Below are 18285 nucleotides of genomic sequence, written 5' to 3' on the forward strand. Positions count from 1 at the left end.
CTTCTAACTTACTGGATGATCTTGGGTGAATTATTTGGCCTCTGAACCACTGTTGCCTCAGCCTCACAATGAGAATAATGATGGCTACTTCAGAATACTGTGAGAATTAAAAGTGGTTATAAATCCCTTAGTGTAGTACCAGGCACAGAGGAAGCAATAGATGCTGCCTATTTAGTTATTGCTATTTAAAATTTTTTTGTAATAAATGATTAACATTATTAGGGTCAATTCCAGTTATGATCATTCTCGTGACCAGCATGGCGTATACCAGCATATCCCATGCTTTCTCTGCCTGTTTCTTCATCTGCAAAATGAGGGAATTGGTTTACGTGTAAATGTCTTTTAAGGTTTTTTTGCTTACTTGTTTGATTGGTTTTTTTGATCAAAGCCATCCCTCCCACACACACCCATATGCCATTGTGATTGAAAATCCAAGGTCTTTGAGGGCTGGCTGAGAGTGGCTTTGGGAACCTAAGTTAACAACTTACAGGTTCATAATAGAGCAGCAGAACAGTGTGCCTTAACAATGTGATAATCAAAAGTACATAGCACCACCTATGAAATTTCCCCCACCAAATAAAAATTCTACCCAACTCTTAGTAGAACCATAGAACTAACTGCCAGCTTATAGGGCAGATGGGGATAGAGGAACAAATTAATTGTGAGGTAGCAGTTATCCAGTTTCTAAATGTGAGAACTCTATAAATTATTTTTTCAATAATTAAATTGCATTTTTAAAGGGGGGAATTGTTATAGATGAAAAGGTTCAGTCATCAATGCATTGTTGTGGATCCCGTCTCGATCCTGATTTGAAAAAGTGGGGCTATGAAAAGACATTTTGGTGACAATTTAGGAAATTTGACAATTTTAGATGACATTAAGGAATATTCTGTCAGGGCTGATAATTATGTGATCATCCTTTTGTTTTTAACTCAGTTATTTGTTAATGTGTGCCCAATTCTCTGCCCTTGTCTCTCTCGCTGAAAGAACTGCTAGTTTAACCTTAGTAATTGAAGCGTAAGGCTACCCCCAACACCCGCCCCTCCCCAAATCGCTTTCTCCTGTTCCAGAGCACCCAGTTAGGACACACTCTGCAGGGGAGGGATTGCAGCCTTTACCTGGAGCCTTGGGCCACCTTGCCTTTCTCCTTCTAGGCATGGAGTTTGAATTTCACTCTTGACAGGGAAGTGAATGCCTGCCAGAGAAGGGAAGGTATTTAGGAGTGGTTTCTGGCTCTTAAGGGAGGGGGCAGTCACAGCCCTGTTGAACCCTGAACTTGCCTAGGATCTGATCTCTTTGCTGATCCACCCTCTGCAGTGGGACCTAAGCTGGAGTAAGCATTTTATCATTGTTACTCAGCACCCATTCTCTTCTCTGGGAGGAGGAGCAGGAGGAGCACGCCTGAAACCGCAAAAACCTCTTTAAAATGGAGAGCTTGGCAGAAGGGAGTGCCCCTGTTTTGCAAAATCCAAGACAAGCTCAGAGTGGGTAATTAGGGTGTTGGGGCCTTGGGGAAGGCTCGCAGGCCCACAGGTACCTCAGTCCAGGCTTACAAACTTCCCTGGCTGGTCCAGAGTGAAGTCAGGATGTGACCAGAAGAGAAGATGACCTACCCTTCCCTGGGGTTCAAGAAAAGGAAGAAGTTTGATGTCAGACCAGTGAGAAACCTGAGAAACAGCACAATTCTGTGAAGAGATGGAATTCAAATTCTGTGAAGAGATGGAATTCAAATCAGCATGTGCAGAGAACTTCTGCTCTCATGTACTGTGTAACCTTATGTAGCTTGCTTAGCCTCTTGTTTTCCTTATTCACAGAATGGCACAGAGATTTTTCTGAAGATCAAGTTGATGTTAAGTATGCGGTAGCACAGTTGATGAGTTAAAATGTCCCATACAAATGTAATTCGTTGATATTCCAGAAGGTGCATTTCAAAGCCAGTATGTAGATTGAGGTAATCACTAGTTCTGAGGGGTCACCTATGCCTCTCCTAAATGGAGGTAGGTAATCAAGAATTAACTGAAGTTTCAGTGTGGGCTATTTGTGAAGTGTGATGGATTTTGTAAAGCTGACCAGATAAAGCTATGGTATTTGTTGAGGGAATTCTCTGTCAAGTTTGAGATTCTATTAATAAACTCAGATGACCCTGCTGCATCAGAGGCCTTGTTTATAGGACCCTTGGTAATAACCCTTCAGAAGTGTGTGATCACCTTACCCTCATTACATACATTCCAGGGATTCGAACGGCCTTTCATTTCTCTTTACTTTGGAATGAAGTTGCAAGCTTCTCAGAGGATCGAAAGTTGCATGGTAGCCAGGAGCCATCAGGATGGATGGTCTGCCAGGGTGACCTGTATGGTTTTTGCTTTGCTTTTCTCACACATTAATTTATTTAGACCCTTGGTAACCCCAAGACAAGTAATACGATATACTAGTCACCATCCACTGAGCATTTCACTTGTTCTGGCCCAGGTTGTCTTCCCAAGTGCTCTTTTTATACCCATGTAACACATGAAGCAAGTGAGGCTTGAAAAAGGTTAAGCAACTTTGTCCTAGTTGCTCAGAGTAAGGAAGGACCTTGGGGTCATCCTGCCACCTATATTTGTTACTTCACATCTAATTTAGTACATCCTTTGACTCTTTAAGATTGCATCCAGGGCTGGGGAGATAGCTCAGCTGGTAGAGTGCTTGCCTTGCAAGCACAAGGCCCTGAGTTTGATCCCTGGTACCACAAAAAAAAAAAAAAAAAAAAAAAAAGATTGCATCCAAAAGCCTAACATTTCTTACTGCCTTCTCTGTTGACAGTTGGGACCACACATCATCATCATCTCACCAAGAGAAATGTGGCAGCCTCTGATCTTCTGTCACTCCTGCTCATAATCCTCTGCTGGCTTCTCATAGTAGAATCTGGAGACGTTAGAGTGTCCTCTAAGAATATACCTGAATTGGTCCTCCCTGTCCCCTGCCCCCTCATCCTTCACTGTTTACCCCTTTCTTTACTCCTTTTCACAACAGTGATCCTTTTCTGAAGCATGTCCTGTGCTCTTCTGTTTCAGGCTTTTTGTTCTGGAGTGCTCTTCCCACAGATCACTGTAATGGAGAGTCCTTCCCAGACCACCCTATGTATACTAGCAGGCCCCAACCCTGGACTCCATCCCATTGCTCTTAACCTTTCTTCATATTTCTTAGCTCTTATCACCAGCTGGTCAGGGACTTTGATGTTTGACCCCTAGCACCTACAGCAGTGCCTGGCCCACTGTGGTAGGCAGCTCAGGGGAATATTTAGTTGGTGGACAAATGGATAATCTCATGCTTTTAGTGACATTCAAGCACATTTTGGGTGCTGTGTGTGAGGTGTAGAGAATACTGCAGTGAACGTGCACTCAAAATTCAGTGTGGAAGAAGGTGATGCATAGGGAAAGGAAAGGATGGAATTGGCGGGGAGTTTAGCAGAGACACCAGATTCAGGCTCTGTCAGAGAATCTCCCTGGCAGAAGCAATGGCTAGGCTTGTATGGGAAGATTGAGCAGGAGTTACTGAGAAAAGGCCTGCCCAATCTGCTCATTCTGGGTCGAGAGAAGACAGTGTAGTTCGGGGAACAAAGTTCCCTCTAGCAATAGTGGAGGTAACTGGAAGGAAGGTAAGCCATGGAGCCTTTAGTGAATGCTGAATTCCAGTCTAGCTGGAAGGCAGTGGAAAGCCATGGGAGATTTTAAGTGAGAGTGGCATGGTCAAATGTGTTTTCTTTTAAAAGATGACTCCGTCTGCATGGCAGAACCTCTTAGGTTAAGAAAGATGGTTTGGGGGTTTCCTTCTGATCTTTTGGGGCAAAGTTCCCAGATTACAAAAGGAAGCAGACTTCTAAGTCATTTCTTAAATGTAAATTAGCGTTCCCCTTTTAGGGGTGAGGAATGCCTGGGGTTGGTGTACTACCTCTGACTTTCAAGAAGGCTGCATTATCTGGAATACATCTCAGTTGCTGGAAGAAGCACCATTGTGGATGGACTGTCCTAGACTGAGCTCACACTTGCTTACCCTGCTGCTGCTGGCTAGATAGAAGGAAGAGGTGACCCTGGAGGTGTAGTGGCTAGAGACAGGCTTCTGAGTTGCAAACCTTGGTGGAGGACTTCCTGGGTCCACGTGCCAGGCAGCTGCTCACCAGCCGTTCTCAGCAGTTTACCTCTAGACTTTTACAAGAACAGATAGCCATGTGCACAAGGTTTCCTTCCCATAAAAGCCACCTCTCTTTGGCTGAATCCAGCTCTATTTACACCCACATTGAGGACAGTGAGTTTCATATGCCCCCAGATAGGCTGCTGGAGAGAGATCCTGAGAGTTCTGGGCTGATTAGGCTTGTACAGCCCTCTTCCTAGTTGTGAACTCTGTCCCCATTGCTGTGTCCTCAGGGACTTGCTTTTCCTTTCCTTCCTTTGACAGGTGGGAGTAGAACTGTAAGGGGCCACAGAGATCATTGAATGTAACTCCTCATTTATAAGTGAGGGTACTTTGGACCCAAAAAGAAAATAGGAGTTGCTGAAGCTCACAGTCAATTCAAGACAAGACAGATTTAAACTCACGTCCACTGCAGTTCTGTTTTCATTCCACCTCTGGAGGAAGAAGTAAAATGGAGTGGTTGAGCATGGACTTTGGAGTCCATCACTGTTGGAGTTAGCCCAGCCACTCCTAACCTAGCGCCCTTGGACAGGCTGGTAACTTCTGGGCTGCAGTAAACAAGGCTGTATCTGGAGTTGCCACCTACTAGGATCACTGTTGGAGGTGAGGCAGGTGAAGACACAGAGGTGTTTGAGAGCCTGGCACACAGTAAAAGTGCTAATGGTAAGAATGCTGTTTTTGTCTTCTGAGGCTTTGAATTTGACCCAGGTCTTAAGTTTGCTTAACAGTGGAAGCACTAAAGCCAGCCTTGCTCTGTTGACCTGGGTCCTCTTGCCCTTGATCATTGCATTTTGGATCTGAGCATACATAGGAAGGCAGCCCATGTAATATCTTAGTACCAGTTCTTCTGACCTTGGCTCATAGTGGAGGGGAATTTAAGGAGTCTCTGTGGGCTGTGATTTAGCAGTGAGCAATCCCAGTTGTGCTTGAGAATGCTCTAGTGGGAGAACGTAAGAGTGAAAGGTGAGCTCAGGTGCTTTGCAGTAAAACTCTGCCACTCCAACTTTGGAGTCTTTACAATTTTGAGTTTGTTTGGGAGAACAGAGATGTCTTTTCTTTTGTATGAATAGAGACCAGTTGGTATGGAGAGAATAGCCTTGTTTTGGAGCCCATTCTAGGTAGGGGTGGAGTTTGGGCATAGTGGGAGAGAGGTTGGGTATGGGATACTGCCTCTAGGGAATGTGGGAAGGAGACAGAAAATCCAGAACACGGAGAGGTGGCTCACTGAGACACATAAACCTATGGGGAAGGAATGGTTGAAAAACTAGGATTGTTGTATACAGAGTATCAAAGCTTGGGGTAAGTGGGAAATACCAGTTGTCTTGAAATGTACCATCTGAATAGGCCTGCTTCATTATGAGGGTTAAAGCTCTGGGGAGGGGAGGAAGTGGAGTATTACTGGGTTTGGCTCTGATGAAGTGAAGGCTTTCAATAATGCCCCCAAATGATTCAGCCATCACAGATACAGAATACTTTGAGTGGCCATGTTTTAACTGTTTGGATGGTGATTTGCTGTAGGACTCTGCAGCTTTAAGTTGGCAAATTTCTTTAGATTTGTTTATCAATAATTTTTGAGTACCTGTAAGCAGGGTCCCAGAATTTAGAGGTAAACAAGACATATCGCTGCCATGGAAGAGGGCTTATATTCTGAAAGGCAGAAGTCACAAAGGGCTGTCCCCTATTGACCTACTCAGGCCCAATGTAGCCTACCAACAGGTTTGGCTAGTTTGCCTTTAAAAATACTTAAAATAATCCAGTGTTTTAAAAATGAGGAAAGTTATCTAGAAATGTAGGGATTTACAAAAATATCCCACTGAATTATATACTTTAAATGGATGAATGGCATGGTACTATGAGTTGTATCAAAAATGCTATTGTGAATGCAACAACTAGAATAGGGAGCCCCACTGGGCCTTTCACGACTGCTGTTCAGGGCCATTAGTGGCCTTTGCCATCACAAACTTCCTTCCCGCACAAGGCCTTTGGGCCTAGACTTCATAAGTTTCATCATTTAAAGTAGAAAGGACAGCATTCTGTCTAGTTCACAAACCAAGGAGGATCCTTATGGGTAAACAGTGAGAAGACTTTAAGGCCTAGAGCAAGAATTGTGGTCCCAAGGGAGGAGACAGTATACCATGAGTACGGTGGCCTTGGGGCACTGGAACAGTGGTAGAAAGCTCTCTGAGAACCTAGGGATTAGCTTGTGAAGGAAACTGCACTGTGCTGGGCTTCCCTTATCTCCTCCGATCTGTGCAGTGGGTATAGCATGGTTGATCTCAGTCTCTTAAGGCCTTTTCCAGCTGCTCTGCCCTGGGGTGTAGGAGAGACTAAGGCAGATATTCATAATCAGGGTGGAAAGAGGAACAAAAGACCTTGAATAGAGGCTGTGGTCCTGCTGTGGGGAATGGAACCAAGGATCATTGGATCATTTAATTTTTCTCTGGGGACAACGACCCTGGAAAGAGTCTCCTGCAGAACAACCCTGCCCCTGGCACAGTTTTTGGTCTGAAAAATCCTGGACAGGGAAGCTGTAGACTAGCCCTCCATGCCCTGCTCTTTGGTTCACCGACTGGGATGCGCTGGTCAACCTGAATCTCTTTGGACTTCCTTTCCATTTTTCTATAAAGGAAGGTGGTTGAGCTAGAAGACCCTTCAGGATCCTTTTCCACTAACATTAAAATTGATATATTACACCAGAGATGAAGACTGCAGTTGTTGAGAGAGATTTCATCAGGCAAGGTTTGCTTCTCCCACCCAAATCGAACCAATTTGAGGAAGTCATCCCCCTGAGCTTGGCCAAGGCCGGAAGACTCTTTTCCTTAGGCCTGGGGCAGTCTGCCTTAAACATCTGGAAAATCTAGGGTAAGATGAGCTGCCCCAAAAGGATATGAGTACCTCAGCAGTATGCAAACCGTGGTGGCCCACCTCTCGAGGAATGTTAAGATTCTGACATCCTTCCTAAACATGGTTAGGCTGGGTGATGGCTGAGACATCTCCCCTGCTGGCCCTGAGGGTTAGGCGAGGTCTGGTAGAGGTCAGGGACAGAATGTTACCCAGCTCAGTAGAAGGGAAGCGGAACATCTAAGGAGACTATCTCAGTATTACAAGTGCTCCCAGGCTTTTCTAGAGAGCCACCAGAGCTTGAACTTGACCTTTGTGTGATAGGAGCAAACTTGACTGCCACTAAATTGAGCATCATATTCAACCCTTGGTTAGATCATTTGCCTTAATGGTGGAAACAAGACAGAAACTACTCTTCTGCTCTCCTAGTTTCATTCCAGTGGGGAAACAGTAAACTAATAAGATAGTTCCAGTTATCTATTGCTACCTAACAAATCACCTCCAAAACCTAGTAGCATAAGAAACAACCATTTTTTTCATTGATCTGTGGGGCAGGATTTGGACAGAGCTCGGGTCTGATTCTGTTCCTGGTCTGGAAGGCCTTGGCAGCTTAAAGGAAGAATTCAGATGGAACTGCAGTATCTTCAGGTAGCTTTCCTGAGTGGTTTCAAAGTAGCTATATGGTAGGTTAAGTCTCTCAGAAGACATTCTGAGGGGAAGTAATGCTATCAGTATTCTAAGATCCTAGGACACTAGCACGACAACACTTTTGCCATATTCTATCAGTTGAAGCAGTCCTAGATCCTTTTGAAAATCAAGGGAAGGAGATTTATGCCCTGCCTTTCAAAGGAAGGAATATCAGTTTGCAACCATCTTTAGTATCACATGGTAGTTTCAAATAGTGGTAAGGGCTCTGGAAGAAAGTAAGGCAATCTACTAGAGAAATTTTTCGGGCAGTGGTGTGGGGCAGTCAGTCATGCTGTTGGAAGTGGCTTGGAGGGCAAGCCAAGATGGGCTGGATAAGGAGCCTGGTGGTGAGCATTCTAGCCTGGGGAAACAGTATGCGTGCAGGTAGTAATGGATTTAGTGTGTTCCAAGGAACAGAACAGAAGGCCTGTGTGAATGAGGAAAGGGGCTCAAAAAGTCAAACAACAGGCCTTTGGAAGCCAGCTTAGGGAGTCTGGATTCTGTTCTGGAAACCCTGGAAGAGGTGACGACCTGATGGCTGCTTTGTCGTTACTCAGTTCTGTGGAGAATGGACCTGGGCATGGGTTTGGTAGAAGGAAACAAGGAGCAGGAGAGGAGTAGAAAGACGTACTTGTGCAGTAGTCCAGGAAAGAGTTGGGAAGCAATGGATAAGGGCCAGTGATCTGGGCCTTATGGTTTTTAACTCTTTTACCCCGATATGAGGCCACAGCAAGAGGAAAGCTTTTAGATGGCTATTTCTTACTCTCCTTGTTTCTCGAACTGTCTAGAAACTTACAGAAAGACAGCTTTAGGCAGCTAGATGTTTTTTCCCCTGTTCTTCGTCTCTTGTCCCCAGAGCCAGGCTGAGTACTGGCATTTCCATGCCTGGACCTTCCTCCCCTGGTCTGTCACAAGCTCCATGCTCCAGGGTTGGAGGTGTGTGTGAGGAGCCTGGGGGCACCAGTAGAAACAGAAGAAATCCTGGGTCCTTGATCAGGTGGGGAATGATCCTGACCCTGAGTCTTCGTGTCAGTTTTTGCTAAGGGGCCTTTGATTTCAGGTAACATCTTCAGGGTGAGTTAAAGCCAGCTACCCAAACTGAAAGCTTGGGTATCTGATTTCTGATTTCAGCACTGTTCTCTAATTTCTACTGGCTAGATGTTCATTTCTCACTACTTCGATGAGGGAATTGAATCCTGTACTGTCCAGTGCCGTGCTCACCTATTGCTGTTGTGCCTCTGTGATTTCTCTGGGATTAACCAGGTGTCCTACAGTCTGCCTCATGGATGGCAGGAATACCCCAGGGAACCACGCCACAGTGCCCATACACCCACCATTTCTTGCCTGGTTTTCAAACCTAAGCCACTACACACATCCCGTTCATTATCTCCATTCATTTTCACAGCAACCCTGTGGGATCTAGCTATAGTATGATCCTCTTTTTATAGTAAGGAAATGCAAGCTCAGAGGGGCTCTGTAATTTGCTCAAGGCTCTGCAGTAGTTAGGAAGTAGCTGGGATTGGTGCCCACAGCAGATTGACTCCAGAGTTAATGTCTTGCATACTGTCTGGCCTTGCATTCTCCCTCATTACAGTGTTCATAATTGCAAAGAAAACTATTTCTTGGAGAGAGGGGACCCATACATATCTTCAGACATTGGTGACCCTTATAGCACAGCCTGAAGTCCCCAGCTCTGCCCCTCTGGCAGGCTAGGCTCTCTGGCCATAATAAGCCTTGTGGGTGTGACCCAGGGCCTGAAACTTCTGATCCTGCTGGATCCCTGGGCCTCCTAGAGATGTTCCTCTTCAGCTCTGTCAGGCCACCTGCAGACTTGCTGGAAAGAGCTACACCTTGTGGTTTTTCAGACTCGGCCTCGGGGGCCATTAGGAAGGGAGGGGGCTCTGCAGGCTTTGGGTATCACCAAAGGGGATGGAAATACTGTTATGTTTTGGGCCTTTTAACTTTTTTTGAAGGGGGAATTTCTTTTCAAATTACTCAGTGCTAATTTATTGTAGAAAAATATCCAAATATATTTTAGCAAAAAGGAAAACAATCTTGCCAGTTCCACTAACCACCATGGGTACAGTTAAGCATTGACAGGATTGTGTATCTATCTAAAATAGAAATAATACAAGCACACGAATAATTTTTAAAATTCAGTAGGCATAATAAAATAGTTAAAATCAGATAAAATCATCATAACCCAAGATATTTAAAATATTGATTCAACTTGTAACCAGTGTAACTGTTAAGGAGATATTTTATATTCTTCATACTAAATATTTGAGTGTGATGTCTTTCATACTTAAAGCACTTCTCAACTTGGACTGACCAACATTTCAAGTTCTTAGTATCCACCATGTACCTTGTGGCTGCTTGGATAACACATTCTGGGTGTGTGTGTGAGTGTACGCACACATATATACCATTTTTTAAAAACAGACAAAATGAGATGATGTTTGTGAGCTGTATTTCTGCTCCACTCAGAAATAGACTTTCAAGGGCGCTTATCTTCTAGCACTCCAAGTAGCCTTGGTCAGGAAAGTGGGGTTTTCCTAATGGGAGAAAGGTTAAGGGGCTGGCCCAGTGCTATGCTGCGAAGAGGTGGAGGAGCACACGCCCCAGTGCTGCTGCCCACTGCAGGTGCCCTGGGGTTGAGAAGACCGTGAGTTGGGGTTGATATTCACACGTACACGGGCACATGCACACTGCGCTTTGCTGAGGGAAGCAGGCCTAGGCGGAAGAAGCTATTTACCTGGGTTGTCACAGTGTTTAACACACAGGCATCCTAGACTCTTGATCTTGTTCTTCCCACCATACCCTTCTGCCCTCTCAGAGCTTACCCACTTGTTTGCTTTTTTTAACTGGGGATCGAACACAGGGACACTCAACCACTGAGCACATCCCCAGCCCTGTTTTGTATTTTATTTAGAGACAGGGTCTCACTGAGTTGCTTAGTGCCTCACTTTTGCTGAAGCTGGCTTTGAACTCTCCATCCTCCTGACTCTGCTTTCCAAGCTGCTGGAATTACAGGCCTGTGTCACCTTGCAGTGTTACATTTGTGAAACAGTCCTGTACCCCTAGTGCAGGGACACATGTGCTTCACCCCAGACTCCTTTGTGTCAAAAATATGTTTTTCTTTTTCTTCTTTGGGCTTTGGGTATTGGGAATTGAACCCAGAGGTGCTCTACCACTGAGCTACATCCCCAGTCCTTCCTATGTTTTATTTGGGATGGGCTTTCTAAGTTGCCCAGGCTGGCCTCAAACTTGTGATCCTTTGGCTCAGCCTCCGAGTCTGAGTTCTGGGATTAAGGGGGTGCACCATGGTGCCCAGTTATAATGAACATGTTTAAAAAGATACTTGACTCTGTTGGCCTTTCCATCCAGGAGCTGTGGAATAGCAATTTTCCCACTGAAGGATGGAGTTCTCTTGCTAAGAATTGGGAAAGGGACCTGAAGATGTGGCAGATAGGGACCACCTGACCCCTGACCAGGGGTGGAGACTATTGGCTGTGACTATTGGTAGTTGCTCCGAGATGTTCTTGGCCATTTCAGACATCTCTGCCCTCTCCTCTGACTTTGTGAAGTGGCAGCTCTTTGGAGATCATAGACTTGAAAGAAGCCAGAGTTTCGAGGGCATTTGGAAGCCCGTGTTTCTCATTTTACAAAAAGCCAAGGCTATCTTGACCAAAGTCTCCCAGGTGGTACCAAGGGCTCACAGTGCCCAGTGCCTGGTCTGTTTTCATTCTGCTTTGTTACTTTGGGGAAGGAGAGAGAGGAGGCCCTTCAGATGATCACGGCCACAGGAGTGGAAATTAGAAGAGAACTGGGCCTGGCAATATGAACCCCCAAGGCAGATAGGATGCAGATGCTGTAGCTTCTGGCCCTCCAGACACATACCTTCAACTCTCTTTCCGGAGTCCCTAGAGGGCCAGGGAAGTTACCAGATGGAGAAGGTGTTGTCTAGCAGTGTTCTAAATTTCCTGGAAACAGGCTGCTTACCCTTCTGCTTTGCCTTCCAGATGAGTTTTTGGTGCTAGGGTCAAATGAAACATCTGCTTGGGAGCCTGGAACACTAAGCAGACATCCAGGGCAAGGAATCTTTAGGAAGCCCACCAGTGGGTTTGGGGGCAGTGGGGGGGGGGGTCGAAAACCTTGTCAGTGGCCTTAATCAGGTGTTCATAGAGCTATAATTTTCAGAATAATAGCTTACAAGTATTGAGTACTTCCTATGTGCCAGGCACTTTTCCAAGAACCTTACAAGTAGTGACTCATTTAATCCTCTCAATTCCATGAGGTTAGGGACTCTTCCCATTTACCGAAACCGACACCCAGGGGGAAGTGGCAGAACCTTGACTCTGACCCTGGGGTGGAGCCCAGGTGCACTGCTCTGCTGGTGGGATAAAGTAGGGTGAACCAGGCAGAGCTAGAGGAATCAGACAATTTTTTGAACTCCCAGCCTATACGCTTTCCACAGAGGTACCTCGTCTATATTTATTGGCTCATTTCTGCATTTTATTCTTCTGGGTCTTTCCTTAATTTCTCTGGAAGAACCCAGGATTAAGGATTGCAGGTCTTTCCTGGAATGAAGACAGAGTATTCCCTGGAAGGAAAGAGCCCGCCACCCCGCTTGGCAGTCTTGTCCACTTCTGTATCCACGGTAGCCAGCACATAGTATGGACTTAATATTTGTTGAGTTGAAGAGCCTATATAGTCCTTGACAGACTTGAATGTCTCATGTTTGTGTGCCATTCCTTTTCCTGCCCATATCAGACAAGGACCCCAAGTTTTTCCCGAGCAGTATGCTGCCTGGGGTTCTTCTATACAGCACCCTAGGCAGGACAACACAGGTGGAGTTAAAAATTAAAGCCCTCACGTAAACTTGAGCCCTAGGAGTAGAGAGGGCTGTCTTGTTCACCACTGCTTCCTTCCTCCCCCTGTGCCTGACACTGATGCTTCACTAGCCAAGTTAACAATGACCCAAGTTTTATTTTGCTTCATGAGACAGTGGCTGGAGCTTAGGGCTAGGATCTCAAAAAATCATGGGCTCTGGAGATAAGCTAGGAAGCTCACTGTGTCTCAGTTCTAAGTTCTGTAAAATGGGTAGAACTGTGCCCACCCAGCCTGTCTTGAACTGTTCTGTTGAGACAGATGGAGTGTTGGGAGGAATTTTCTTAAGAGCTTCTCAGCCCTGGTCGCCATAAGAAAAGGTAATTTCTGTGGTGGTTTATACTCTGTTCCGTTCTCCCCTGTGCCTTGAAGCAGGGCCTGTACACCCCACCTGTTTTTTCACCTTCCTTTCCCCTCTCCTTTGACCTGTAGTGTCTCTTGAGTTTCCTCCATCCATTTGTTTCTGATCTGCTGGAAGAGGTAAAATTTCCCTGGGGCTTTGGTGCTGGCCTGAGCCCAAGGTCTTCAGGTCAAGGGTGGCCTTGGAGCATTGCCTTTGGAATAAACAGTGCTTTGATTGCTGACTGTGCTACCCGGCTTCTTCCCTGTGCTAAGTGGTGCTATCCTTACCTGGCAGGTACATTATGGGACTGAGAGAAGTGGATTCTGGCATGAGTGGCCTCAGTGCTCTCTATATGACTTTCAGGCTTAAGCTTGGAGCCCTTTGGGGACATAAAGAACCTAGTGTTTGTCACCTTCAGTGCTGGGATAGCCTGGGATTTCAGATCTTTGGAATTCGTACCTTCTCACTGTGTGTCCTTTGATGACAAACCACTTTGCTTCTGAGTCTCTCTGAAACAGGGACAATAAATAGTTCCTTCACCGGGAGGATTAAAAAACAATGCACAAAAGGCTTGCAGCAGGAGACCTGACTTCCTGAGGTAAATGCTTAATAAATGGAAGCCATTATTTTAAGGGACCCAAATGTTAGGGCATTGGGTGAGCAGACAGCAAGGTTTAAGGTAGGAGAAGGCAGAGGCTGTTTGGCTAGGAGGAAGCAGGTGGAGAGCTCCCTTCAGAACCTTCTTTCCTCCTGGCACAGCCCAAGTTTGGAACTTGTAAAACTAAACCCCAAGCCCAGCCCATACTGATCCCCATGACCTCACACATCTGAAAAGACATTCAGCCTGTGGCTTCTTGACCTGACCATTCTTGGTTCCTGGTGCTAGAGAGGGGACTAATGGGTAAACAGGAATGGGCTTCTCAAGCACCCTGACTACTGAGTGTGTGTAATCAAACCGCCTGCAACCTACTGTCTGCAGGTTCAAGCCCTTGGTCTGGGGCTTGGTGACCAGGGCCCCTGCTGGCACTCTTACTGGTAGTTCAGTCTGCAAACATTAGTTTTCATCAGCCATGTACAGGAAGCTTATTAAAACTCGATGCCCCAGGTTGGCCCACCTCCCCACATTGATTTCTGAAGTTGGGGGAGAAGCAGGAATCTGCGCCTACCCTTAGATGCTAGCTGGCGATCCAGTGTCCACCGCTGTGAAATGTGAGGGTTTTCCACATGGGATTCTGCTCAGGGAACTCCAGCTGAGTGGCAGGCAAGTGGGGAGGGGACTCAGGGCCCATTTCTATCAGAAAAGTTCTGTCATTTTATTTCTGTTTTTTTCTTCTGTGGTACCAGGGATTGAACCCAGGAGCATGTAATCACTAAGCCACATCCCCAGTCCTTTTTTAATTTTTTGAGGCAGGGTCTCACTGAGTTGCTTATTTAAGTTGCTGAGGCTGACTTTGAACTTGAGATCCTCCCCCTCAGTCTCCCAAGCCACTGGGATTACAGCCATGCGCCTGCACACCCTGCTTTATTCCCCCCCCCCCCCCCCCGCCAAGAATGTAAATATACTAGCGTTTTTATTTCATTTTGCAGTGCTGAGGGGGAATTAAACACATGACCTCACATGTGCTAGGCAAGCATTCTACTACCAGGCTATATCCCTGACCCAAGAATTTAAATGTAAAAGAAATATTAAAACTAGAATCCAGGTATGCCTACTACCAGCTTAAGAAGTGCAGCCGTGATTTTAAAATGTTAATTGTTGCAGTTCTGGATGATAACCTGTCAAAAGTAACAGTTGAAACTCATTGGGTTAAATCCAAATAATTTATAAATATATCCAGAGAAAACCTACTTTAGAGTTACCTAACAGATTACTGACCCCACCATTCCTAAGCAGAAATCTGGAGGGTGGGACCCAGGAGTCTACATTTTGATGAACTCCTCGGATGATAATCCTGCACTCAAAATATTAGGGTTGAAGCCCTTTGTGGCCAGTTTCAGGAGAAGCTTGTCCTCCTGGAAAACTGGCTGCATTTAAGGGGATCCCTGGTGTAAGGACTGCAAAGATTGCAGATGACAGAATTCCACCCACCCTTAATTACCACAGGCCTCTGATTTGAGAGACTGAAGACACCCAGAGGGAAATTCTCGCCAAGTTTTATATATAAAGCTTTTTATATAGTATAGCAAGTGCTGCAGTATTTGATCCAGACTTGGCATCCCAGCCCAGGGGTCTGGTCACTCCCCCACTTTGAGCTTGGAACATCAAGCAATGGTCCGTCTTTCTATGATAACCAGATTTAGCAAATAAAAACAGGGCACCAGTTAAAACTGAATTTCGAAAAACTGACTTGAGTTTTTATATAACTGTGTCCCAAGTATTACATAGGACATGGTCTTAAGAAATTACTCACTGTTTATCTGAAATTCGGATTTAACTGGATGTTCTGAATTTCATTTGCTAAGTCTGGCAACCCTGTTCCTTCCCCCATTTCCCTTTTTATAGGACCAAGGGAGATTCTGAAATTGCCCCAAAGAAATAAAAAAGGACTGGGGTATCTGTGTGTGTGTGTGTTCTAAATTTATTTTAAAATTATTTAATCTGTTAAACAATTCTGTGAGATAACTAAATAACTATTGTGGACCCCTTTCATAGTTTAGGAAAATGAGTGATTAAATCTAATGCCTCAAATCCTTTTCTGTATGCTGCCTTTTTTTTTTGGTTCCTGGGATTGAACCCAGGTATACTTTACCACTGAGTCACATCCTTAGCCCCAACCCTTTTATTTTGATACAGGGTTTCGCTGAGATGCTGAAAAGGGCTGGGAATGTAGCTTGGTGGCACAGCAACCCTGAGTTCTATTTCTAGTGTGTTGGGGTGGGGGCAGTTTATCTTGAGAGCAGAGGGATACTGTGAGTAGTGTGGGGAACAGTTCTGTGCCACTTTCAAATCCCTGAGGACTCCCCCCATGAGTGACTGGTTGTGTAGTTGGGGCAGTGTGGGGAAAGCTGTCATTGACTTCCCAACTCCCAAACTGCAGAAGAGCTTTGAATCTGGAGGTAGCAGTTCAATGTTCCAGTCTCAGGTCTACAGCAATTCTCTGGTAGCTTCAGGTGCTGCCAGGTCACTCTTGGGTCTCAGTTTTCCAAAAGTGTACTTTCTCAAGTCCTTTCCTTCCCTAGCAGGGTCTGGGATTAGCTTCTCTGCTTCAGTAGTGGGGCTCATCCAAAATAATTTCTTGGGGATTTCACATGCCTCTTTTAGCAGAGAATGCCCTAAAATTTAGGGCAATAAGAGTGAGTTTGCTGTCTCTTTTTTTCTACTGCATACCCTCTCCTTTTGTTTTCCCACAACTGACTTTTGATGCTTGAATTTTAGTGTACTGATTTCATTTCCAAGGAGAACTGAACCGAAGTCCAGGGGCATGCTGAGAAAACCAGATTGTATTCCTGTGCTGTTAAGTTGTAATGCAAAGGGGTAATTAACCTCTCTCTCTCTTTCCCTGGAAGAGAATGCTATAGAAATTGAGAAGCAACCATACTTGTGTAAATTTCTTCATTCAGTAAATATTTACAGTGGGCCTACCACACACAGACTGCAGGGAACCAGTGAACAAGGTAGAAATGACTCCTCACCTTATGGAGCTTCCAGTGGTTCTCTACAGAGGGCACACTAAAAACCAGGAAGGCTAGGCATGGGTGGTGGGTTCCATCTCTGCTGCTACTAGTTTGACCTTGGTTGGGCAAGCCGTTGAGCTTCTTGGCTTGGTTTCCTCATCTGTTAACTGGGGATCATCATACCTTCTCTAGTGGTTGTGAAACAAATGAGCTGTCCATGTTAAGAACTTTGGCACCATACAAGGATGTGAGGACTGGGGAATGATTGTAGTCTAGGTGGTTGATATATACATACGTGCAGCCATTTCAGGTGGTGGTGGGTACTCAGAAGACCCCACGCTAAGGACTGAATTAGAACTTGGTCCAGGCTTGCTGGTTGGGCAGCACTGACACTGGGCAGCCGGGAAGGACTCCTGAGGAGTATTTACACTGAGATCTGTGACTAGGAGGAATACCATCTTGCTTCAAAATTGCAGTGTCCCTGAATAAGTGCCTTTCTTTAAACAAGTAAAGGAAATAGTAAATAGAAAGCAGCTTATATCAGTTTTGGGCACCTAGTCAGGCCATGGTGAAAAATGGTTATTATTACTGTTCTAACTAGAACCCAGTGTGCTCCTCAGAAAAGGCGGGTTAGGGAGCTTGGAGGCCAGGGGTTTTAGTGGCCCCTGATACATTCAGCAGTGATGATGATTAATCAACTTTTGAGCAAGACTTCAGGGACTGCCACATAGTCCTGGGGATGGCCGTAGGGTTGCAGGGTCTGTGTCTGGACAGGGAGAGTAGAAGCGTGGAGCAGCGCCTGGGTCACCACAGGCTAAAGATAGTCATTGGGCCTGGGCCAGGCTGGCTAGCATGTGACTGGAGCCTGGCCCGCCCTCTGCCCCTCCTCCACGCCCAAGGGGACACAGACTGCATGCACTCCCTGGCTTGGTGGCTGGCTGTCAGCTTCCTTTCACCAGGGCCCCAAGATGGTTTGACCTTCTGAAGGTTTCCCTCCTTCTCTCTCTGCCCACTCCTCTCCCCCACCCCAGAGTGCCTTTCAGCTCTCATATGTTTCAGCTGCAGGTCTGGGGGAAGTCTGGGTGAGGGGTTGGGCAGAGAGAGGCCTCTGAGAAGTGACAGCAATGGCAGCAGGCGGAAATCGGTGAACAAGGTGAGGAGGGTTAACCCACCATTCTTTGAATTCTCTAAAAAGAGAAGTGGGTGTGCCAGAAGGTACTGGGGTCTGTGGGGTAGGAAAGAAGATCTGTAGCTCTCCAGGTTCCTCAATGACTCCTCCTCATCCACAGGCTAGGTGACAGCCGAAGGTAGTCAGGCTTTTCACAGACTGTCCCCAGACTGGCTTGGGAGGGAGGGACAGGCACAGGTAGGTGACTCTGCCTGGTTTCACTGCCTTCCACTGTCAGGCAGGCACAGGCAGCTTAGGCAGACACTGTTGTCCCTATCCAGGGAGGCTGAGGGTAGGGCAGAGTCCTTGTCAGCTGCATCCCCCCACCCCAGCAGCCTCTGGTCCAGGATGTGGCTGAGGAGCCTCTCTGGGGCAGAGTCTACAGTAGAAGAACTGGGATGTGGACCTAAATGGAACACTTCTTTCCTTGTAGGGCTGCCACGGTGCTAGCGTTAGGGATTCCGGTGGGGTGTGCTTGGTGGCAGTTTGCCTTGAGCCTCTGTCTGGACATGGGGATATTTGTCATGTCATTGGCATTCAATCCTGGGAGTGTCACCCAATTCTGACCTTA

At 46.0% G+C, this 18285-nt stretch overlaps 1 protein-coding gene across 4 annotated transcripts in view; it reads left to right on the forward strand.

Annotated features, from left to right (window-relative positions):
• The window catches only part of Larp1 (La ribonucleoprotein 1, translational regulator), an 80968-nt gene that overhangs the window by 36452 nt on the left and 26231 nt on the right, over positions 1–18285 (forward strand). For 2 of the 4 annotated variants that reach the window (XM_047556163.1, XM_047556164.1), the window contains exon 1: positions 17510–17699. The exons of the other annotated variants lie outside the window; for them this stretch is intronic. The gene's annotated coding sequence lies outside the window, so the exon portion shown is untranslated. Of the gene's footprint in view, positions 1–17509; positions 17700–18285 lie in introns of those variants that run through there. 4 annotated transcript variants of the gene reach the window in all.

The sequence above is a fragment of the Sciurus carolinensis genome, chromosome 6 (genome assembly GCF_902686445.1).
Source record: "Sciurus carolinensis chromosome 6, mSciCar1.2, whole genome shotgun sequence".
Lineage (NCBI taxonomy): Eukaryota > Metazoa > Chordata > Mammalia > Rodentia > Sciuridae > Sciurus > Sciurus carolinensis.